The following is a 24949-nucleotide window of genomic DNA, read 5'->3' as shown; positions in this document are numbered from 1 at the left end:
CTCCAAATGCACAAGATCAACCGTCCTCCTCCATGCAAGCATCTCCACCAACTCAAAATGAGGATGAAGCTCAAGTTGATGAAGGGCAAAATCAAGAAGATGAGCCACCTCAAGATGATGGCAATGATCAAGGGGGAGATGCAATTGATCAAGAAAAGGAGGATGAGGAAGAACCAAGGCCGCCACACCCAAGAGTCCACCAAGCAATACAAAGAGATCACCCCGTCGACACCATCCTCGGCGACATTCATAAGGGGGTAACTACTCGATCTCGGGTTGCACATTTCTGTGAGCATTACTCTTTCGTTTCCTCTATTGAGCCACACAGGGTGGAGGAAGCACTTCAAGATTCGGATTGGGTGGTGGCGATGCAAGAGGAGCTCAACAACTTCACTAGGATGAGGTGTGGCATTTAGTTCCACGTCCTAACCAAAATGTTGTAGGAACCAAATGGGTCTTCCGCAACAAGCAAGATGAGCATGGTGTGGTGACAAGGAACAAAGCACGACTTGTGGCCAAGGGATACTCCCAAGTTGAAGGTTTGGATTTCGGTGAAACCTATGCACCCGTAGCTAGGCTTGAGTCCATTCGCATATTATTAGCCTATGCTACTTACCATGGCTTTAAGCTTTATCAAATGGACGTGAAAAGTGCCTTCCTCAACGGACCAATCAAGGAAGAGGTCTATGTTGAGCAACCTCCCGGCTTTGAAGACAGTGAGTACCCTAACCATGTCTATAGGCTCTCTAAGGCGCTTTATGGGCTCAAGCAAGCCCCAAGAGCATGGTATGAATGCCTAAGAGATTTCCTTATTGCTAATGGCTTCAAAGTCGGCAAAGCCGATCCTACTTTGTTCACTAAAACTCTTGACAATGACTTGTTCGTATGCCAAATTTATGTTGATGATATTATATTTGGGTCTACTAACGAATCTACATGTGAAGAATTTAGTAGGATCATGACAAAGAAATTCGAGATGTCTATGATGGGGGAGTTGAAGTATTTCTTAGGATTTCAAGTGAAGCAACTCCAAGAGGGCACCTTCCTTAGCCAAACGAAGTATACTCAAGATATTCTAAGCAAGTTTGGGATGAAGGATGCCAAGCCCATCAAGACACCCATGGGAACCAATGGGCATCTCGACCTCGACACGGGAGGTAAGTCCGTGGATCAAAAGGTATACCGGTCGATGATTGGTTCATTGCTTTATTTATGTGCATCTCGACCGGACATTATGCTTTCCGTATGCATGTGTGCAAGATTCCAATCCGACCCTAAGGAATCCCACCTTACGGCCATAAAACGAATCTTGAGATATTTGGCTTATACACCTAAGTTTGGGCTTTGGTACCCTCGGGGATCCACATTTGATTTGATTGGCTATTCGGATGCCGATTGGGCGGGGTGCAAAATTAATAGGAAGAGCACATCAGGGACTTGCCAGTTCTTGGGAAGATCCTTGGTGTCTTGGGCTTCAAAGAAACAAAATTCGGTCGCTCTTTCCACCGCCGAAGCCGAGTACATTGCCGCAGGCCATTGTTGCGCGCAATTGCTTTGGATGAGGCAAACCCTGCGGGACTATGGTTACAAATTAACCAAAGTCCCTTTGCTATGTGACAATGAGAGTGCAATCAAAATGGCCGACAATCCCGTCGAGCATAGCCGCACTAAGCACATAGCCATTCGGTATCATTTTCTTAGGGATCACCAACAAAAGGGAGATATCGAGATTTCTTACATTAACACTAAAGATCAATTAGCCGATATCTTTACCAAGCCTCTTGATGAACAAACCTTTACCAAACTTAGGCATGAGCTCAATATTCTTGATTCTCGCAACTTCTTTTGCTAGATTGCACACATAGCTCATTCATACTTTTGATCATATATGCTATGACTAATGTGTCTTCAAGTCTATTTCAAACCAAGTCATAGGTATATTGAAAGGGAATTGGAGTCTTCGGCGAAAGACAAAGGCTTCCACTCCGTAACTCATCCTTCGCCATCACTCCAAGAAAAGGACCTTGTCTTTGGGGGGGAGAGTAAAAAAACCCCAAGCAAGAGGACCGGACTTCATCTTTGGTATAATCTTAACTCATTTATTTATGACCAAAGGGGAAGATAGCACTTCAAGGGCTCTAATGATTCCGTTTTTGGCGATTCATGCCAAAGGGGGAGAGAGTATGAGCCCAAAGCAAAAGGACCGCACCACCACCAATTTCAAAAAAAAAACTTAGTGCTTTCCAAATGTATTTATCAATTGGTATCCTATTGTGTTCAAAAGGGGAAGAAAGTAGTATTTCAAAAATGGTATATCAAAACCCTCTTGAACAATAAGAGGAGCATCTCATTTAGGGGGAGTTTTTTTGTTTAGTCAAAGGAAAAGCATTTGAAATAGGGGAGAAAATTTCAAAATCTTGAAAATGCCTTGCAAAATCTTATTCATTTACCTTTGACTATTTGCAAAAGAACTTTGAAAAGGATTTACAAAAGAGTTTGCAAAAACAAAACATGTGGTGCAAGCGTGGTCCAAAATGTTATATAAGAAGGAAACATTCCATGCATATCTTGTAAGTAGTTATATTGGCTCAATTCCAAGCAACCTTTACACTTACATTATGCAAACTAGTTCAATTATGCACTTCTATATTTGCTTTGGTTTGTGTTGGCATCAATCACCAAAAAGGGGGAGATTGAAAGGGAATTAGGCTTACACCTAGTTCCTAAATAATTTTGGTGGTTGAATTGCCCAACAAAAATCTTTGGACTAACTAGTTTGCCCAAGTGTATAGATTATACAGGTGTAAAAGGTTCACACTCAGCCAATAAAAAGACCAAGTTTTGGATTCAACAAAGGAGCAAAGGGGCAACCGAAGGCACCCCTGGTCTGGCGCACCGGACTGTCCGGTGCGCCACCGGACAGTGTCCGGTGCGCCAAGGGAGGTCGGCCTCAGGAACTCGCCAGCTTCGGGAAACTCCAACGGCTCGTCCGCTATAATTCACCGGACTGTCCGGTGTGCACCGGACTGTCCGGTGCGACTCCGGAGCAACGGCTAACTCCGCGCCAACGGCTACCTGCAGAGCAATAAATGCGCGCGTAGCGCGCGCAGGAGTCAGAATCGCCCATGCTGGCACACCGGACAGCAAACAGTACCTGTCCGGTGTGCACCGGACACCCAGGCGGGCCCACAAGTCAGAAGCTCCAACGGTCAGAATCCAACGGCAGTGATGACGTGGCAGGGGGCACCGGACTGTCCGGTGTGCACCGGACTGTCCGGTGTGCACCGGACTGTCCGGTGCGCCATCGAGCAGACAGCCTCCCAACGGCCACTTTTGGTGGTTGGGGCTATAAATACCCCAATCACCCCACCATTCATGGCATCCAAGTTTTCCACTTCTCAACTACTACAAGAGCTCTAGCATTCAATTCTAGACACACCAAAGAGATCAAATCCTCTCCAAATCCCACACAACGCCATAGTGACTAGAGAGAGTGATTTGCTTGTGTTCTTTCGAGCTCTTGCGCTTGGATTGCTTTCTTCTTTCTTGATCCTTCTTTTGCAACCAAACTCACTTGTAATTGAGGCAAGAGACACCAATCTTGTGGTGGTCCTTGTGGGAACTTTGTGTTCCAAGTGATTGAGAAGAGAAAGCTCACTCGATCCGTGGATCGTTTGAGAGAGGGAAGGGTTGAAAGAGACCCGGCCTTTGTGGCCTCCTCAACGGGGAGTAGGTTTGCAAGAACCGAACCTCGGTAAAACAAATCTCCGTGTCTCACTTGCTTATTCGCTTGGGATTTGTTTTGCGCCCTCTCTTGCGGATTCGTTTCTTATTACTAACGCTAACCCCGGCTTGTAGTTGTGTTTATATTTGTAAATTTCAGTTTCGCCCTATTCACCCCCCTCTAGGCGACTATCAGTATCTAGAGTAGTGTTTGAATCAGCGCAATCGGTCAGTTTTGACTACTACTACTCTGCCATTTACTAGAGTTTCTTGTTGTATACAGTGTATGGTTCTTATTTTGGTAGCAAGACTGTAATTTGAGAAAGCTTATAAAGCAGCAGTAAGACATGCCTTTGGTTGATTTTTTTTTTGTGTTTGTAAGTTCGCTATCAAGATGGTTCTTTGCATTTGTTCATACATGCTTTTGGTTGATTCAGGTTTGGCTATCACATGTCTGAAGTTGTAAGCATGTAACTCATATTTTTATCAGCGGTGTTCGTGTACCGTCGTAACGCACGGGCAACTAACTAGTTATCTATTAAGAACCTAATGTAGGCATTGGTGCTACCAGGGTTTCATCCTATCTATGTCCAGCGTCCGCAAAAAATAGTGCAGAACAAGCACTCGAACCCGCACTCTATACTCTAAAAATTTAGGGCTAACCATCAGACTACACATATCGTAGTGTTTATAAATAATCAAAAATTATATTTATAGCCTAGTTGCCGTTCCACACGCTACCTCGTGTCGTGGCAACGCAAGGACACAACACTAGTACTGATAAAGTGATGAGACGGCCTCATCACGGTCACCGCTAATGCTACCCTCCACTACTGGTGGATCCCGTTACGTTCTGGGACGTCTGACGTGTGGTTGTGGTCTAGCCCCACGCCCCTACATGTCAGCGACCGAACGTTGCTGAGTTTCGATCTGTTCATTTATTTTTAATCCGTATCGATTGTTGGGGGGCTTCATCTTCCGAAGGTTCTCTAAAACATAACTAACATGTTTTCCAAGTATAATACATTCACAGGGACCTTCAGCCTCATAATGAAGCTGTACACGATATGAAAAGTGTGGTCTGGGAGAAGGATGAACCAGTTCCAAAGCTACGCGTGGAGAAGCTTCGACTCAGCGGTGGAAAATGAAACCAACTTAAAGAGGAAACGGCTATCTAGTCCTCGATAGATTGTCCTTAAGTCAATAATAAATATCAAGGGCATTGATGTAATTTTACACAAGATGCGTCCTGTGCCTATAAATAGATGAACAGTAACATCATACCGTTCACGCTGACTTGTATTCACTCGCACGCCACCCTTGGACTCATACCTTCTGTCAAGCCGAAGGTACAAATATAATTCATTATTATTAATGTTTGTACATGATAAGATAATGAGAATATAAATAATCTGACAATTCAATATAAGTGCTTATATTATTTTCCATGTTTCATATGCTTCTTTATTTTCATCATTATATGCTGAAATGATGAAGGTATGTCCTTCATAACCTTCGTCTGAAGATCATTATATCCTTAGAGAGATAATGCTTCGAAAGACGAAGGTCTTTAACCATTAACATTTTGTGTTGCCTTGTTCTTAACTCATAGCATTTAAGAACAAGTCCCCAACATTGACGCCCACCTTCGGTGAACTCATTCGATCACCTTCGGCAAGCTGTGACCTTCGTCATGACGCCGAAAAAAGCTTCAGCGCTGGGGGCTGCATTGCAGCCACTGGACCTCAACCAAGAAACACTGCGTGAAGCTAGAAGCCAAAAAAGGAAGGCTACAAGTCCAACGCCTCAGGAGGAGGAGCTGGACCAAGAAATAAGGGACCTTGAAGCCATCCATCAACAGGTCCAGAGAAAGAAGGAGAAGATGCTTCGTCTCTCCGATGTACAGAAGAAGATTGATGAGGCTGTTGAGGAAATGCGTCATCTCACTCAAGATGACCAGGACCGAAGACCTCAACGCAGAGAGCTTCGTCAGGACAATTCCTACGATGATGATGAGTGGTATGATGATTTCCATCATGAAAATTTTGCTTTTGATGATGCTTCTCCTCTGTCAGCAGAACTGCAGGCTACCCCATGGCCCCCATCATACAAGCCACCCCAGCTCCCCATGTATGATGGGCACTCAGATCCGAAGCAGTTTCTGATGAGCTACGAAGCAACCATATCTTCATATGGGGGCAATACCGCAGTCATGGCGAAATCCTTCGTCATGGCAGTCAAGAATGTTGCGCAAACCTGATACTTCTCTCTTCGGCCAGGAACAATCACATCATGGTAGAAGCTGAAGGACATGCTGATCACCAGTTTCCAAGGGTTTCAGACGGAGTCGGTTACTGCTCAAACTTTGTTCCAGTGCACGCAAGACCACGAAGAATACCTACAGGCGTATGTTCGAAGGTTCTTGCGTCTAAGAGCACAAGCGCCCACAGTGCCCAATGAAATCGTCATTGAGGCCATGATCAAAGGGCTTCGTCCAGGACCTACGGCTCAATACTTCGCCAGGAAACCTAAAGCGTCCCGATCCTTTGGGACTCAAATGTGATACAATTACTAGTCCCAGGAGGCTAGTAACCACATTCATTACTTCAAATAGTTACAAAGTCTGAATAATGTTATTACAATACCGGGAATACAAGCTCGAAAGTGAGCCGAAAAACATAAAGCGCAGTGAAAGATAAAATAGCCCAGGCCACAGGCAGAACTGGGTGAAGACACAACCCCATCAATCAAGCATAGCAGAAAAGAAGTCTTCAGCTGCTGAAAAACATAAATAAATCTGGGTGAATACACTAGGTATTCCGCAAGCCCACCCGGCTCCCATAAAGAGAAAGTGACCTATATAGTACATGCTTTATATGGTGGAGTTGAAGTCACTCATACTTTTTTCAGAGAAAGGCAGTATTCGTTGTTTATGGTTTTCCCAAGACAATAGGAGTAACACTTGCTTGACCACCACTGAGCTTCCCGCTCCCGTGGTACCACTTTCTTTTCAGGCATACACACACATTTCCCTGTTCCCGGTTGTAGTAGAAACACTAATTGTCATACCATACCAGACTCGTCCTAGGTTTAGACTCTGCGCAGAGGGGTACACTTTACCCACTAGTCCGGCTCTGCGATCCCATGGCCAATGAGACCCGAATCCGAAACTCTTTCCTTCCTTGTACGTCCGAACCTTAACGGTTATACCGGAAGGAGTCAGGCCACCGCCATGTCCAAACCGGACAAAACATTCCCCCTCCTTATCCTCCCGGTGCTACCCCAGCCTTCATAACCCTGGGGTTGGACCGTACGAGTTTAGATCGAGTGGTTGCCCACACAGCCTCGAGTGGTTGTACTTTTTGAGAGTTCAGGTAATGAAAGATGACAAACCGGTCCTTATACGAGAGGACGATCCTTCTGCTCACGCCTAAACCAGCTGAGCCAACACCTTAGGCCCTCCCCTAAACCAGGGAGTCCCTGATCATCCTACTCACCAGGTGATGAGGGTGAGTACCCTTCATCGCACACTTTTGGAAAACATTCCACTTGTACCCTTTTCACTTGCCCCATATCTTTTAATCAAAGTAATAGTTAATGCGGGCTCTCTCATGCTCACCATGCGATTCGATTCCTATCCCATAATCCAGGCTTAGGCAGTGGTAGAGAGAAATAGGTAAATAATGCATCTAGGGAAAGATGGACTTGCCTTCGTCGAAGCTTTCTTGGCACAAGAGGTTAATCTCGGAGGGGTCGGGTTCTTGCCCTTCTTCTGGATCTAAGAGTTCCGGAGGATCGGATCTCTCTTCCGCTAATTAAACACAGATAATAACAATACATCAAACATAGTGACCTTTGTGGGGTGTGCAAATTTTTATACTTTATTATTTTTGTGCCCTAATAATTTATTTAGACAATTTTTGGTGCATAAAATATTAGCATCTAAATATATATGTGAAAATAGGAAAAAGAAAAGGGAAAAGGAAAAGAGAAAGAATTCTCCAGCCAACTGGGCCGGGGGGGAGATTTTGGCCCAAAAGGCGCCAGCGCGAGCGGGCGGGCGCGCTTTCGGCCCACCTGGCCCAGCCACGCGGGGCGACGGCGGGGAAACGGCGCTGCGGCGCGGGCCCGCACGCCAGAGAGAGGGGGGGTGAGAGCACCTAGAGGGGGGGTGAATAGGTGATCCTGTAAAAACTTAACTTATAGCCACAAAAACTTGTTAAGGGTTAGCACAATAATTGCCAAGTGGCTAAAGAGGAGATCTTGCACAATACGACTATCACAGAGAATTCAACACAGAGGAGACACAGTGATTTATCCCGTGGTTCGGCCAAGTACAAAACTTGCCTACTCCACGTTGTGGCGTCCCAACGGACGAGGGTTGCAATCAACCCCTCTCAAGCGGTCCAAAGACCCACTTGAATACCACGGTGTTTTGCCTTGCTTATCTTTATCCCACTCGCGAGGAATCTCCACAAATTGGAGTCTCTCGCCCTTACACTTAAGATTCACAAAGAAACACGGAGTAAGGAAGGGAAGCAACACACACAAATCCACAGCGAAATGCGCACACACACGGCCAAGAATCGAGCTCAAAGACTATCTCACAGTTTCTCACAAGAACGGAGCTCGAATCACTTAGAATCTCAAACGGATGCGCAAAGACTTAGTGTGGATGATCAAGAATGCTCAAGAGTTGCTTAGTTATCTCCTCCATGCGCCTAGGGGTCCTTTTTATAGCCCCAAGGCAGCTAGGAGCCGTTGAGAACAAATCTGGAAGGCCATCTTTGCCTTCTGTCGTCGGGCGCACCGGACAGTCCGGTGCACACCGGACAGTGTCCGGTGCCCGATTCCTTTCCTTAAATGGCGAAACCGACCGTTGCAGAAGCGAGAGCCGTTGGCGCACCGGACATGTCCGGTGCACACCGGACAGTCCGGTGCCCCCTTCCGACCGTTGGCTCGGCCACGTGTCCCGCGCTGATCGCGCGGCCGACCGTTGGCCCTGGCCGACCGTTGGCTCACCGGACAGTCCGGTGCACACCGGACAGTCCGGTGAATTTTAGCCGTACGCCGTCAGCAAATTCCCGAGAGCGGCCTCTTCGGCCGAGGGAGCCTGGCGCACCGGACACTGTCCGGTGCACCACCGGACAGTCCGGTGCCCCAAACCGAAACAGCCCCTTGGCTGTACACAGCCAAGTCTTCTCTTCTCTTCTTCTTTCTGTTTCTAACACTTAGACAAATATATTAGTACACAAAACCAATGTACTAAGACTTAGAAACATACCTTTGTTGAAGATTTGCACTTTGTTCATCCATGGGCATTGATTCACATTTAAGCACTTGTGTTGACACTCAATCACCAAAATACTTAGAAATGGCCCAAGGGCACATTTCCCTTTCAATCTCCCCCTTTTTGGTGATTTATGCCAACACAACATAAAGCAGATAGAACAAGTGCAAAATCACTTCAAATAACAACTCAAATTGGTTTTGATTCAATTTAGACATATATGGATCATCCTTTGCCACCACTTGGTTTGTTTTTGCAAATCAAACTCAAATCTCTATTTCTATGTCAAACACACACGTTGAGGCATAAAGAGAGTCATTCCAAAAGAGATCGATCAAAGATTTCAAAAACTCCCCCTATTTCCCATAATCAACACTTCTCCCCACAAGAAGCCAACTTTTGACAATAGAGACAATAAAAGACAATAAAAGCTTTTGACAAAACAAAAACTCTATTCTACTATTTTCAAAATCTCTCAAGTGGTAGCTGATCCATTTATCACTTTGGCCTTTATTTTCTCCCCCTTTGGCATCAAGCACCAAAACGGGATCAATCGTGGCCCTTTAACCCCATTGCCTCACCAAAATCTTCAATAAGAATACAAAGGCAATAAGAGTCTAAAGATGAACTTGGAATAAGTTACCCTCTCATCGGAGTGCAGTGGAAGTCTTTCATGGTCCAAGTCCACCTTTTCCCTTTCAATCCTCCTTCGAGACTAAATCATCAAACTCAAGCACATGGTTAGTCTCAAAGGGTCAAGTTGTAACACATCTCCCCCTAAACATGTGCATCACTTTGCAACGGACTTGTGAGGTCGAGGGAGTGTTTGTACAACTTGAGCACCACAATAAGCAACAAAATGCAGAATGAACATGATCAAAGGAATAAACACATGTATGCTACAATTCAATCCAAGTTCCGCGAATCTAAGACATTTAGCTCACTACGCAACCTGCAAAAGGTCTTCTCATCTAGAGGCTTGGTAAAGATATCAGCTAGCTGGTTCTCGGTGCTAACATGAAACACTTCGATATCTCCCTTTTGCTGGTGGTCTCTCAGAAAGTGATGCCGGATGTCAATGTGCTTTGTGCGGCTGTGTTCAACAGGATTTTCCGCCATGCGGATAGCACTCTCATTATCACATAGGAGTGGGACTTTGCTCAGATTGTAGCCAAAGTCCCGGAGGGTTTGCCTCATCCAAAGTAGTTGCGCGCAACACTGTCCTGCGGCAACATACTCGGCCTCAGCGGTGGATAGGGCAACGGAGGTTTGTTTCTTAGAGTTCCACGACACCAGGGACCTTCCTAAGAATTGGCACGTCCCTGATGTACTCTTCCTATCGACCTTACATCCAGCATAGTCGGAATCTGAGTATCCAACTAAGTCAAAGGTAGACCCCTTTGGATACCAGAGCCCGAAGCAAGGCGTAGCAATCAAATATCTAAGAATTCGCTTCACCGCCACTAAGTGACATTCCTTAGGATCGGATTGAAATCTAGCACACATGCATACGCTAAGCATAATATCCGGTCTACTAGCACATAAGTAAAGCAAAGAACCTATCATTGACCGGTATGCTTTTTGATCAACGGACTTACCTCCTTTGTTGAGGTCGGTGTGTCCGTCGGTCCCCATCGGAGTCTTTGCGGGCTTGGCGTCCTTCATCCCAAACCGCTTTAGCAGATCTTGTGTGTACTTCGTTTGGGAGATGAAGGTGCCGTCCTTGAGTTGCTTCACTTGGAACCCAAGGAAGTAGTTTAACTCACCCATCATCGACATCTCGAATTTCTGCGTCATCACCCTGCTAAACTCTTCACAAGATTTTTGGTTAGTAGAACCAAATATTATGTCATCGACATAAATTTGGCACACAAACAAATCACCATCACATGTCTTTGTAAAAAGAGTTGGATCTGCTTTCCCAACCTTGAAAGTATTAGCAATTAAAAAGTCTCTAAGGCATTCATACCATGCTCTTGGGGCTTGCTTAAGTCCATAGAGCGCCTTAGAGAGCTTACACACGTGGTCGGGGTACCGTTCATCCTCGAAGCCAGGGGGTTGCTCCACGTACACTTCCTCCTTGATTGGCCCGTTGAGGAAGGCGCTCTTCACATCCATTTGGTACAACCTGAAAGAATGGTGAGCGGCATATGCTAGCAAGATACGAATGGACTCTAGCCTAGCCAAAGGAGCGAAAGTCTCCTCAAAGTCCAAACCTGCGACTTGGGCATAACCTTTTGCCACAAGTCGAGCCTTGTTCCTCGTCACCACCCCGTGCTCGTCCTGTTTGTTGCGGAACACCCACTTGGTTCCCACAACATTTTGCTTCGGACGTGGCACCAGTGTCCAAACTTCATTGCGCTTGAAGTTGTTGAGCTCCTCCTGCATGGCCAATACCCAATCCGGATCTAGCAAGGCCTCCTCTACCCTGAAAGGCTCAATAGAAGAGACAAAAGAATAATGCTCACAAAAGTTAGCTAATCGAGATCGAGTAGTTACTCCCTTGCTAATGTCACCCAGAATTTGATCGACGGGATGATCCCTTTGAATCATCGCTCGAACTTGAGTTGGAGGTGCCGGTTGCGCTTCTTCCTCCATCACTTGATCATCTTGTGCTCCCCCTTGATCAAGCGCCTCCACTTGAGGTACCTGTTCGTCATCTTCGGTTGGGGGATGCACCATGGTCGAGGAAGAAGGTTGATCTCGTTCATCTTGTTCCTGTGGCCGTACTTCTCCAATCGCCATGGTTCGTATAGCGGCCGTCGGAACATCTTCTTCATCTACATCATCACAATCAACAACTTGCTCTCTTGGAGAGCCATTAGTCTCATCAAATACAACGTCGCTAGAGACTTCAACCAAACCCGATGATTTGTTGAAGACTCTATATGCCTTTGTATTTGAGTCATAACCTAACAAAAACCCTTCTACAGCTTTGGGAGCAAACTTAGAATTTCTACCTTTCTTCACTAGAATGTAGCACTTGCTCCCAAATACACGAGAGTAAGATACATTGGGTTTGTTACCGGTTAGTAGCTCATATGAAGTCTTCTTGAGGAGGCGATGAAGGTAGACCCTGTTGATGGCGTGGCAAGCCGTGTTCACGGCTTCCGACCAGAAACACTCGGGGGTCTTGAATTCTCCAAGCATTGTCCTTGCCATATCGATTAGCGTCCTGTTCTTCCTCTCTACCACACCATTTTGCTGTGGTGTGTAGGGAGCGGAGAACTCGTGCTTGATCCCTTCCTCCTCAAGAAATTCCTCCACTTGAAGGTTCTTGAATTCGGACCCGTTGTCGCTCCTTATCTTCTTCACCTTGAGCTCAAACTCATTTTGAGCTCTCCTGAGGAAGCGCTTGAGGGTCCCTTGGGTTTCAGACTTATCCTGCAAAAAGAACACCCAAGTGAAGCGGGAAAAGTCATCAACAATAACTAAACCATACTTACTCCCTCCTATGCTCAGATAGGCGACAGGTCCGAAGAGGTCCATATGCAGCAGCTCCAGGGGTCTTGAAGTGGTCATCACATTCTTGCTGTGATGCGCTCCTCCCACTTGTTTACCTGCTTGACAAGCTGCACAAGGTCTATCTTTTTCGAAATGCACGTTAGTCAAACCTATCACGTGTTCTCCCTTTAGAAGCTTGTGAAGATTCTTCATCCCCACATGTGCTAAGCGGCGATGCCACAGCCAGCCCATGCTAGTCTTAGCTATTAAGCATGCATCTAGACCGGCCTCTTCTTTTGCAAAATCAACTAAATAAAGTTTGTCGTCTAATACACCCTTAAAAGCTAGTGAACCATCACTTCTTCTAAAGACAGACACATCTACATTTGTAAATAGACAGTTATACCCCATATGACATAATTGACTAACAGATAGCAAATTATATCCAAGACTCTCTACTAAAAATACATTAGAGATAGAATGCTCATTAGAAATTGCAATTTTACCTAACCCTTTTACCTTGCCTTGATTCCCATCACCGAATATAATTGAATCTTGGGAATCCTTATTCTTGACGTAGGAAGTGAACATCTTCTTCTCCCCCGTCATATGGTTTGTGCATCCGCTGTCGATAATCCAGCTTGAACCCCCGGATGCATAAACCTGCAAGGCAAATTTAGGCTTGGGACTTAGGTACCCAACTCATGTTGGGTCCTACAAGGTTAGTGCAAATTTCCTTAGGGACCCAAATGCAAGTTTTGTCTCCCTTGCATTTTGCCCCTAACTTCCTAGCAATTACCTTCTTACCCTTTCTACAAATAGCAAAGGGAGCATTGCAAGCATAATAAATGGTGGAGGGTTTGTTCACAACTTTTCTAGGAACATGAGCAAAATTTCTCCTAGGCATATGCACAACATTTCTCTTACACATATCTCTATCATGCTTATAGGAAGAACTAGAAGCAAACATGGTATGAGAATCATAAACATGTGAATCAAAATCATTATAAGCATTTCTAGCATGTCTCCTATCATGGTACAAGAAAGCATGGTTCCTTTTAGCACTACTAGCCATAGGGGCCTTCCCTTTCCCCTTGACGAAGATGGGAGCCTTATGGCTTGTTAAGTTCTTGGCCTCTCTCTTGAAGCCAAGACCATCCTTAATTGAGGGGTGTCTACCAACCGTGTAGGCATCCCTTGCAAATTTTATTTTATCAACTTCACTCTTGCTAGTCTTAAGTTGAGCGTTAAGACTAGCCACCACATCATTTAGTTTTGAAATTGAAACTAAGTGTTCACTACAAGCATTAACATCAAAATCCTTACACCTAGTGCAAATTGTAATATTTTCAACACACGAGTTACTTGCTACTTCTAGTTTAGCAGTTAAAACATTAATTTCACCTTTTAAAGAAGAAATGGTTTCATTACAAGTAGAAAGTTCACAAGAAAGTATTCCATTTCTTTTAACTTCTAGAGCAAGTGAATTTTGTGCACTAACAAATTTATCATGTTCTTCATATAAAAGGTCTTCTTGTTTCTCTAAGATTCTATCCTTTTCATTTAAGGCATCAATCAACTCATTAATCTTAGCTATCTTAGTTCTATCCAATCCCTTGAATAGACTAGAGTAATCAATTTCATCCTCACTAGATTCATCATCACTAGAAGAATCATAAGTATTAGCATTACGAGTGATTACCTTCTTTTCCCTTGCCATGAGGCAAGTGTGATGCTCGTTGGGGAAGAGAGCCGATTTGTTGAAGGCAGTGGCGGCGAGTCCTTCGTCGTCGGAGTCGGACGAAGAGCAATCCGAATCCCACTCCTTTCCAAGGTGTGCTTCGCCTTTGGCCTTCTTGTAAGCCTTCTTGTTCTCTCTCTTCCCATTTTTCCCTTGCTCCTGGTCACTATCATTTTCGGGACAGTTAGCAATAAAATGACCAAGCTTACCGCATTTGAAGCATGATCGCTTTCCCTTGGTCTTGGCCTTGCTTGGCTGTCCCTTTCGACCTTTTAGCGCCGTCTTGAATCTCTTGATGATGAGAGCCATCTCTTCATCATTGAGCCCGGCCGCCTCAACTTGCGCCACCTTGCTAGGTAGCGACTCCTTGCTCCTTGTTGCCTTTAGAGCAATGGGTTGAGGCTCGTGGAGTGGACCGTTCAACGCGTCGTCGACGTACCTTGCCTCCTTGATCATCATCCGCCCGCTCACGAATTTTCCAAGTACTTCCTCGGGCGTCATCATCGTGTACCTGGGATTCTCACGAATATTGTTCACGAGATGAGGATCAAGAACGGTAAAGGACCTGAGCATTAGGCGGACGACGTCGTGATCCGTCCAACGCGTGCTTCCGTAGCTCCTTATTTTGTTGATAAGGGTCTTGAGCCGGTTGTAAGTTTGAGTTGGCTCCTCCCCCCTTATCATGGCGAATCGTCCAAGTTCGCCCTCCACCAACTCCATCTTGGTGAGCATGGTGATGTCGTTCCCCTCGTGAGAGATCTTGAGGGTGTCCCATATCTGCTTGGCATTGTCCAAGCCGCTCACCTTATTGTACTCTTCCCTGCACAAAGACGCTAAGAGAACAGTAGTAGCTTGTGCATTTCTATGAATTTGTTCATTTATAAGCATAGGGCTATCCGAGCTATCAAATTTCATTCCATTCTCCACAATCTCCCATATGCTTGGATGGAGAGAGAATAAGTGACTACGCATTTTGTGACTCCAAAATCCGTAGTCCTCCCCATCAAAGTGTGGAGGTTTGCCAAGAGGAATGGAAAGCAAATGCGAATTCGAACTATGTTGAATACGAGAATAATCAAATGAAAAGTTCGAATTGACCGTCTTTTTGTAGTCGTTGTCATCATCCTTTTGGGAAGAAGTAGACTCATCACTATCGTCGTAGTAGATGATCTCCTTGATGCGCCTTGTCTTCTTCTTCTTTCCTTCCTTCCATCTATGTCCTAAGCCGGAGTCGGTAGGCTTGTCGTCCTTCGGCTCGTTGACGAAGGATTCCTTTTCTTTGTCGTTGATCACGATTCCCTTCCCCTTAGGATCCATCTCTTCGGGCGGTAAGTCCCTTTGTGAAGAGAACGGCTCTGATACCAATTGAGAGCACCTAGAGGGGGGGTGAATAGGTGATCCTGTAAAAACTTAACTTATAGCCACAAAAACTTGTTAAGGGTTAGCACAATAATTGCCAAGTGGCTAAAGAGGAGATCTTGCACAATACGACTATCACAGAGAATTCAACACAGAGGAGACACAGTGATTTATCCCGTGGTTCGGCCAAGTACAAAACTTGCCTACTCCACGTTGTGGCGTCCCAACGGACGAGGGTTGCAATCAACCCCTCTCAAGCGGTCCAAAGACCCACTTGAATACCACGGTGTTTTGCCTTGCTTATCTTTATCCCACTCGCGAGGAATCTCCACAAATTGGAGTCTCTCGCCCTTACACTTAAGATTCACAAAGAAACACGGAGTAAGGAAGGGAAGCAACACACACAAATCCACAGCGAAATGCGCACACACACGGCCAAGAATCGAGCTCAAAGACTATCTCACAGTTTCTCACAAGAACGGAGCTCGAATCACTTAGAATCTCAAACGGATGCGCAAAGACTTAGTGTGGATGATCAAGAATGCTCAAGAGTTGCTTAGTTATCTCCTCCATGCGCCTAGGGGTCCTTTTTATAGCCCCAAGGCAGCTAGGAGCCGTTGAGAACAAATCTGGAAGGTCATCTTTGCCTTCTGTCGTCGGGCGCACCGGACAGTCCGGTGCACACCGGACAGTCCGGTGCACACCGGACAGTGTCCGGTGCCCGATTCCTTTCCTTAAATGGCGAAACCGACCGTTGCAGAAGCGAGAGCCGTTGGCGCACCGGACATGTCCGGTGCACACCGGACATGTCCGGTGCACACCGGACAGTCCGGTGCCCCCTTCCGACCGTTGGCTCGGCCACGTGTCCCGCGCTGATCGCGCGGCCGACCGTTGGCCCTGGCCGACCGTTGGCTCACCGGACAGTCCGGTGCACACCGGACAGTCCGGTGAATTTTAGCCGTACGCCGTCAGCAAATTCCCGAGAGCGGCCTCTTCGGCCGAGGGAGCCTGGCGCACCGGACACTGTCCGGTGCACCACCGGACAGTCTGGTGCCCCAGACCGAAACAGCCCCTTGGCTGTACACAGCCAAGTCTTCTCTTCTCTTCTTCTTTTTGTTTCTAACACTTAGACAAATATATTAGTACACAAAACCAATGTACTAAGACTTAGAAACATACCTTTGTTGAAGATTTGCACTTTGTTCATCCATGGGCATTGATTCACATTTAAGCACTTGTGTTGACACTCAATCACCAAAATACTTAGAAATGGCCCAAGGGCACATTTCCCTTTCAGGGGGGCAGACAGTGTTAACGGCACAGAGGGAGGGGCGGGAGCTCGACCGGGGCCGGTCGGCGGCGAGCCCCGCGACGGTTCTCCGTCGTCGGTCCGGTTTTGCGGTGGGGAAGCGGTGGCGGAGCATGGGCGGTTGATGGGGGTCACGGGGGTGGGGCGAATTTCGCCTGCGGGGGCCTATGGCGGCCGGTCCGCGGCACGGTGGCGGGTGCCCGTGGCGGTGCTGCCGCCGGTGAGGTTTCCGGCCACAATAGAGTGGGGGAAGTGACGTGTCGTGAACGTGAGAGTGTGGCGGAGCTCTTGGCATAACTTAATTGAACGGAAGATCGCTAGAGAGGGAGAGGGGAGCTCACCGGAGCGGTGAAGGGGCACGGCGGCGCTAGCTTGAACAGCTCGGGGAGGAGGGCAGTGGGGGTGGCCGGAGCTGTGTGGCGAAGACGGGGCTCGGGCGGGTCCTTTTATAGGCGCTCGGGGGAGGGAGGGGGATGGAGGAGACGGCGAGCACCGGCGAGCTCGCCATGATGGCAGGAATGGCGCTAACGCCGATGCGATGGCTCGGGCAGGCTGGGGGGTGAGGTGTCGGCTCAAGCACAGTGGCGGGGTTGTCGCGGAGGCTGGCAAGCATTAATGGCGAGGCGACGAGGCGAGGGGGCGCTCGGCGGCGGATGCACCGGTGAGGGATGGGCGAGGGGGATGGAACTGACGAGTGGGCCCTGGCTGCCAGCGAAAGGAAGTTGCACGAGAGGGAGGGGGTGAGGCGCTGACGGGCGGGGCCCGGGTGTCAGCGGGAGGGAGCCGCGCGCGGGTTGGGCCGCCTGGGCCGGGGAGAGAGTGGGGGGGGGGGGGGGGAAATGCGGGCGCGAGCGGGTTGGGCTGGAATTCGGCCTAGCCGAGGGAGGGGGAGAAGTTTTTCTTTTTTCTTTTTCTTTTTCTAATTCTAATCCCTTTCTTCTCCTTTTTATATTTTTGTTTCTTTTTGATTCTTTTTCTTTGGAGACCAAAAATATTTTCTAAGTGATCTTGAGTGAGAAACATAGTCTATGTGAGGTGCTCTAGTTTTTTTTTCAAGCATATGCACATGAGAGGGGTTCCAAGGGTAGGGTTAAGGGAGAAAGGTAAAATAAGGGGGGATAATTAGGAGGTTAGGGTTTCAAACCTTGGGTGGGATTTTGGGATGTTACAAACCTACCCCACTTAAAGGAATCTCGCCCTCGAGATTTAGACCGGATTTGAGAAAAGATAAGGGTATTCCCTCCTCAAGGAGTCCTCACTCTCCTAGGTAGCTTCCTCTTCTCCTTCTCTGCTCCACTGAACTTTACAGAGCTTTACTTCTGAGGTGCGGGTCTTTCTGACTGCTGAATCAAGAATCTTCACTGGTTTTTCACGGTACTGAAGGTCTTTCTGAATCTGTACTATCTCTTCTTCGAGGTGACTTTCTGGTGCTTGCAGGCATTTGCAGAGTTGGGATACGTGAAACACATTGTGGATGTCGGACATGGATTCCGGTAATTCCAGACGGTATGCTGTGGGTCCTACCCTGCCAATGATGGGATAGGGACCTACGAAACGTGGGGCTAGTTTCCCTTTTACTTGGAACCTCCTGACACCACGCATTGGAGAAACCTTGAGGTAGACGAAGTCTCCTTCCTCAAATCGGAGTTCCCTCCGCCTGTTGTCTGCATAACTCTTCTGCCGACTCTGAGCTTCAAGTAACCTTCTGTGGATCAGTGCAACTTTCTCTTCCGCCTCTTTGACAAAGGCAGGTCCTTCTAGTGCTTTTCCCCCACGTTGGACCACATGAGAGGGGTCTGGCATTTCCGTCCATACAGTGCTTCGAATGGCGACATCTTGATGCTGGCCTGATAGCTATTGTTGTATGAGAACTCTGCGTAGGGTAGACTGGATTCCCAACTTCTATCAAAAGCTAACACACATGCTCTTAACAGATCCTCAAGGACTTTGTTGACTCTTTCTGTCTGCCCATCTGTCTGAGGGTGATAAGCGATACTGAAATCTAGCTTGGTGCCCATAGCTTTCTGAAGGCTTGTCCAGAATTTGGATGTGAACTGGGTTCCCCTGTCTGACACTATTTTCCTTGGGATGCCATGGAGTCTGACTATCTCCTTGAGATAAATCTGGGCAAGGGTGGCTCCTCCAAAGGTAGTTTTCACTGGGATGAAATGGGCTACCTTGGTGAGGCGATCTATTATTACCCAGATGGAATCATTCCCTTTTTGCGTCCGGGGCAGTCCGGTTACGAAGTCCATGCCTATTTCTTCCCACTTCCATTCAGGTATCGGAAGGGGTTGTAATAGGCCTGCATGTTTTTGGTGTTCGGCCTTCGTCCGTTGGCAGATGTCACATCGGGCCACATACTGAGCTATTTCTTTCTTCATCCCTTTCCACCAATATCTGGTTTAAGGTCAGGTACATCTTGGTAGTTCCTGGGTGGATGGAGTAGGCAGAGTCGTGAGCTTCCTTGAGTAGGACTTCTCGGGCCTCCCCTTTTGGTACACACAGACGATGTTTGAACCAAAGGACTCCTTGGTCATCTGTTCTGAGGTCCGGGAGTTGTTCCTTGCGGGCTTTCTCTATGAGTCTTGCTGTCTCAGAGTCTAGACGTTGAGCTTTGCAAATGAGGTCTTCCATCATTGGTTTGACTTCGACACTGTCGTTGTTTCCCAGACATGCATTTAGTTGCGCTGATTCTTTCTTCCAATCTTCTAAAAAGTTGGTTCCTTTTTTCCCGAATGGTTTTCGACTGAGGGCGCCGGCTACCACGTTGGCCTTCCCGGGGTGATAGTGAATTTCTAGGTCGTAATCTTTGATCAGCTCTAACCATCTTCGCTGACGGAGGTTGAGGTCTGGTTGAGTGAATATATACCTCAGACTTTTGTGATCGGTGAAAATGTGGCATTTGTTTCCGATTAGGTAATGCCTCCATATCTTCAAGGCGTGCACTATGGCTGCCAATTCCAAATCATGGGTGGGGTAATTCTGTTCGTGCGGCTTGAGTAGGCGTGATGCGTAAGCAATGACCTTCTCGTTTTGCATTAGCACACACCCTAAGCCTTGCCTCGAGGCATCACAGAAGACGACAAAATTTTGATGAATATCTGGCAGTGATAGAACGAGTGCTGTCGTAAGTTTCTCCTTTATGACCTGGAAACTCCCTTCACATTTTGGGGTCCACACAAATTTATGGTCTTTCTTGAGAAGTTCTGTCATCGGTCTTGCTATGCTGGAGAATCCTTTGATGAAGCGGCGGTAATACCCTGCCATTCCTAGGAAGCTTCGAACTTCACTGACGTTGGTTGGCTGCCTCCATTTTGATACTGCTTCCACCTTGGAAGGGTCCACTTCTATCCCTTCCGCGGTTAAGATATGCCCAAGGAAGGCTATCTTTTCTAACTAGAATTCACATTTACTGAGTTTGGCATAAAGTTGGTGTGCTCTGAGTTTTTCGAGGACGATCCGAAGGTGACGCTTATGGTCCTCGCGGTTCTTGGAGTAGATAAGGATGTCGTCAATGAAGACTACGACAAACTTATCTAGCTCTTCCATAAACACTTTATTCATGAGGTTCATGAAAAAGGCGGGTGCGTTTGTCAGTCCGAACGGCATCACTGTGAATTCATATTGCCCGTACCGGGTGACAAATGCAGTTTTTTGGATGTCTGCTTCCTTGATCCTCAATTGGTGGTAACCAGACCTTAGGTCTATCTTGGAGAAGTACTTGGCTCCTTGAAGCTGATCAAAGAGGTCGTCAATCCGAGGAAGTGGATACTTGTTCTTGATGGTAACTTCATTTAACGATCGGTAATCAATACACATTCTCATGCTTCCATCCTTCTTAGAGACGAACAGGACTGGTGCTCCCCAAGGTGATGAGCTGGGACGAATGTACCCCTTTTGCTGAAGATCTGCGATTTGAAGCTTCAGTTCTGCTAACTCGGTCGGAGCCATGCGGTATGGTCTCTTTGCGATAGGTGCCGTTCCAGGGATCAGATCTATGTAGAACTCCACTTCTCTTTCTGGTGGCATTCCTGGCAATTCTTCTGGAAATACGTCCATGAATTCTTATACTACTGATATACTTTCCGTTGCTAGATTGAACATCATTGGGTCACTGGCGGGTGGCTGTGCCTGACAAGAGACTGACTTTCCCTGCTGGTCGGTGAGGAGGACTGTCTTGTCTGCGCAACTGATGATGCCTTTGTGCTTAGTTAGCCAATTCATCCCTAGGATCACATCAACTCCTTTGGATGGCAAGACGGTTAAGTCTGCCAGGAATACTACCCCACTTAAAAGGATTCTGACTTGGGAGCATTTTAGCTGGCATAGAAGGTCGGACCCTGGGGTTCGGGTGACCATGGGAATCTCTAGAGGTGTAGAGGGAACGCCATACTTTTCCACAATGCTAGTGGCTATGAAGGAGTGGGATGCTCCAGAATCAAAAAGTACGGTAGCGGGAGTAAATTCAACAAGGAACTCACCGAGTACTACTCCCGGAGCCTGCTGAGCTTCCTGGGCATCGACGTGATTTACTCGTGCCCTTCCTTGGTACGGAGCCTTGTTCTGCTGGCTGACGGCGGAGGGCGCCTTGGGGGCGGATGCCGAGGTATTCTTGGGGCCATTCACCAAGTTGGAGTAGGCGGGTCCTGGTGGCTTCAGCTGTGGATAGTTGTTCTTGAAGTGACAAGGATCACCGCAGTGCCAACAAGCATTTGCCGGGGGTTGGTTGCTTGCCACTGAGGGGGAATGGAAAGAGCTCTGACTCTGCTGGCTGAATCGTGACGGAGTGGGTCCAGCTGGTCTACTGAAGTTCGGCCCCTTGGGTGGAAACCCAAATGATCGAGTCTTCTGGTGCCGGTCCTGCTGCTGTGCCCGGAGAACCTGGAACTTCCTTTTGAGATGCCCTTTTTCTTCCTCCTTTGCCCTTTCAACTTGCATGGCCTTGTTGGAAAGGTGAGAGAAGTTGAGGAAGTCTTGGCTAGCCAGAATTGTCTTGAGTTCTGGCCTGAGTCCCTTCAGGAAACGGGCCATCTTCCTGCTCTCGGTACTGACATCATCTGGCGCGTAGCGAGCTAACTCTGTGAACTTGTGCACATATTCGCTGACAGATCTTCCGTCTTGAGTCAATTCTCGGAACTCGTCCTCCTTAAGTTGTACAAGTCCTTGGGGCACATGGTGCTCCCGGAAAGCTGCTTCAAATTCCGCCCAGGTAGCATTTCTGATGGTGACGTTGAAGGTGTCCCACCAGGCTAAGGCCATCCCAGAAAGTTGGTGGGCAGCCAGTTGAACACGCTGATTCTCTGGGCAACCAATGGCTTCCAGTTTCCTTTTGATCGTGCGCATCCAATCGTCTACATCGAGGGGGTTGCTTGATCCGGCGAACGTGGGAGGCTTGAGTCTCAGGAAATCCCCCATTCTGTCTTGTGGTCTTCCACCATTCGGCCGTTGATTTTCCAGATTTCGAGTGAGGACCTCGATGAGTTGGGTTTGATTGGCTAGAACTTGGGCTAGGTCTAAGGGTAGTGGTGGAGGTGCGGGGAGGTGGGTTTCACTCTCTTCTCTAACGTCTTCCCCTTCAGCTCTCAGGGGAAACCTTGCTCCAATCCCAGAGGCGGTAGGCGTGGTTTTATCCGAAGCCATCTGCCAGGGAAGAGAGTCACTATTATGCACATGCAAATTGTTTTCAACCAAGTTATTTTATTCATTACACCATCACATTACAAGCATAAGACTACTACAGGTGGAACTACACGAGAGCGTTCCCCGAGGTACTAACGAACTCCTTATCTAAGGTGTCCCCAAATGCCTTGAGAAGATCATCGAGGCTTGCTAGGGATATATCCTCGTCGTCGGACCAATCATCTATTCTGGGGGGAGGTAGGGCTAGAGGGGCCTTCTTCTTCTTCTTCTTCTCTGTTTGGCATCCTTGGTTGGTGGTCTTCTTCTGGATTTTCTTTTTGGGGGCGAGTTTCTTTAGCTTCTTGTCATAGTCCATCTTCATGGTTCGATAGGCCTCACGGGTGTTGGCTTCCTCGCCTTCTGCTATGTCGAGACTCTCCTGGAGGGATGCCTTCTCTTGCTTAAGCTCTTTGACTTGCTGCTCTAGGCTTTCCACTCGGAAGTTTAGGTGGGTGCAGTGGGAGGAGAGCTCATCGTAGTGGTTGTCGAGGGTGTGGAGGTATCCGGCCATGTAGACGATAGTGGGATCATCTTCTGTGGGATCTCCTCTCGACAGAGCCTGGAGTCTTTTCCTCCAGGTGGGGGTGTTTTTGTTGCTGGGTGGGAAATATCAGAGGGGGGTCTCAGAGATCTCTCGACTATAGTTTTGGCACAGTTGTTTGAGGGCTTTTCGAGCAACGCTCTGGCAAGTGTCTGGGAAGCGATGCCCGATGAAGGTAATTTGGAAGGGAGGGTGGTTTAGGTAGTTCCGGCTTTCTCCCAAGTAGACCGCCATAGAGCACTTTTCTATTCCATTTTCACGGTACTCCTTCCAGACATACTCGGGCTTCTTGCGGATCCCCAAGCGTAGCGCGCAACTCCGAAGAAGGTGAGGAAAGCCTTCCTCCTCTGAGCAATAGGATGTCCTAATCACCCAGGGGTTTTCCATCTGGTAGACGAAAAGAAAGGTCTATTAATATCGGGGAAAAGGGGAAAGAGTGTTTCTTGGGGGGTAAGAGGTGTTTTCTTGTTAAGGCAACTTTTAAGGTCAGGGCTGTGGTCTACGGCCAGTCCTATTGGCTCTGATACCACCTGAAGCGTCCCGATCCTTTGGGACTCAAATGTGATACAATTACTAGTCCCAGGAGGCTAGTAACCACATTCATTACTTTAAATAGTTACAAAGTCTGAATAATGTTATTACAATACCGGGAATACAAGCTCGAAAGTGAGCCGAAAAACATAAAGCGCAGTGGAAGATAAAATAGCCCAGGCCACAGGCAGAACTGGGTGAAGACACAGCCCCATCAATCAAGCATAGCAGAAAAGAAGTCTTCAGCTGCTGAAAAACATAAATAAATCTGGGTGAATACACTAGGTATTCCGCAAGCCCACCCGGCCCCCGTAAAGAGAAAGTGACCTATATAGTACATGCTTTATATGGTGGAGTTGAAGTCACTCATACTTTTTCAGAGAAAGGTAGTATTCGTTGTTTATGGTTTTCCCAAGACAATAGGAGTAACACTTGCTTGACCACCACTGAGCTTCCCGCTCCCGTGGTACCACTTTCTTTTCAGGCATACACACACATTTCCCTGTTCCCGGTTGTAGTAGAAACACTAATTGTCATACCATACCAGACTCGTCCTAGGTTTAGACTCTGCGCAGAGGGGTACACTTTACCCACTAGTCCGGCTCTGCGATCCCATGGCCAATGAGACCCGAATCCGAAACTCTTTCCTTCCTTGTACGTCCGAACCTTAACGGTTATACCGGAAGGAGTCAGGCCACCGCCATGTCCAAACCAGACAAAACATTCCCCCTCCTTATCCTCCCTGTGCTACCCCAGCCTTCATAACCCTGGGGTTGGACCATACGAGTTTAGATCGAGTGGCTGCCCACACAGCCTCGAGTGGTTGTACTTTTTGAGAGTACAGGTAATGAAAGATGACAAACCGGTCCTTATACGAGAGGACGATCCTTCTGCTCACGCCTAAACCAGCTGAGCCAACACCTTAGGCCCTCCCCTAAACCAGGGAGTCCCTGATCATCCTACTCACCAGGTGATGAGGGTGAGTACCCTTCATCGCACACTTTTGGAAAACATTCCACTTGTACCCTTTTCACTTGCCCCATATCTTTTAATCAAATTAATAGTTAATGCGGGCTCTCTCATGCTCACCATGCGATTCGATTCCCATCCCATAATCCAGGCTTAGGCAGTGGTAGAGAGAAATAGGTAAATAATGCATCAAGGGAAAGATGGACTTGCCTTCGTCGAAGCTTTCCTGGCACAAGAGGTTAATCTCGGAGGGGTCGGGTTCTTGCCCTTCTTCTGGAGCTAAGAGTTCCGGAGGATCGGATCTCTCTTCCGCTAATTAAACACAGATAATAACAATACATCAAACATAGTGACCTTTGT

The 24949-nt window shown here is 47.4% G+C and overlaps 1 pseudogene; it reads right to left on the bottom strand.

The window, feature by feature from the left end:
• The window catches only part of LOC103644634 (uncharacterized), a 28984-nt pseudogene extending 6114 nt beyond the window's left edge, over window positions 1-22870 (bottom strand).
• Window positions 22871-24949: the final 2079 nt, after the last annotated feature.

The sequence above is a fragment of the Zea mays genome, chromosome 1, assembly GCF_902167145.1.
Source record: "Zea mays cultivar B73 chromosome 1, Zm-B73-REFERENCE-NAM-5.0, whole genome shotgun sequence".
In the NCBI taxonomy this organism is placed as follows: domain Eukaryota; kingdom Viridiplantae; phylum Streptophyta; class Magnoliopsida; order Poales; family Poaceae; genus Zea; species Zea mays.
Note: the sequence above shows the minus strand (reverse complement) of the source record. Positions and strands in the feature narration are given on the sequence as shown.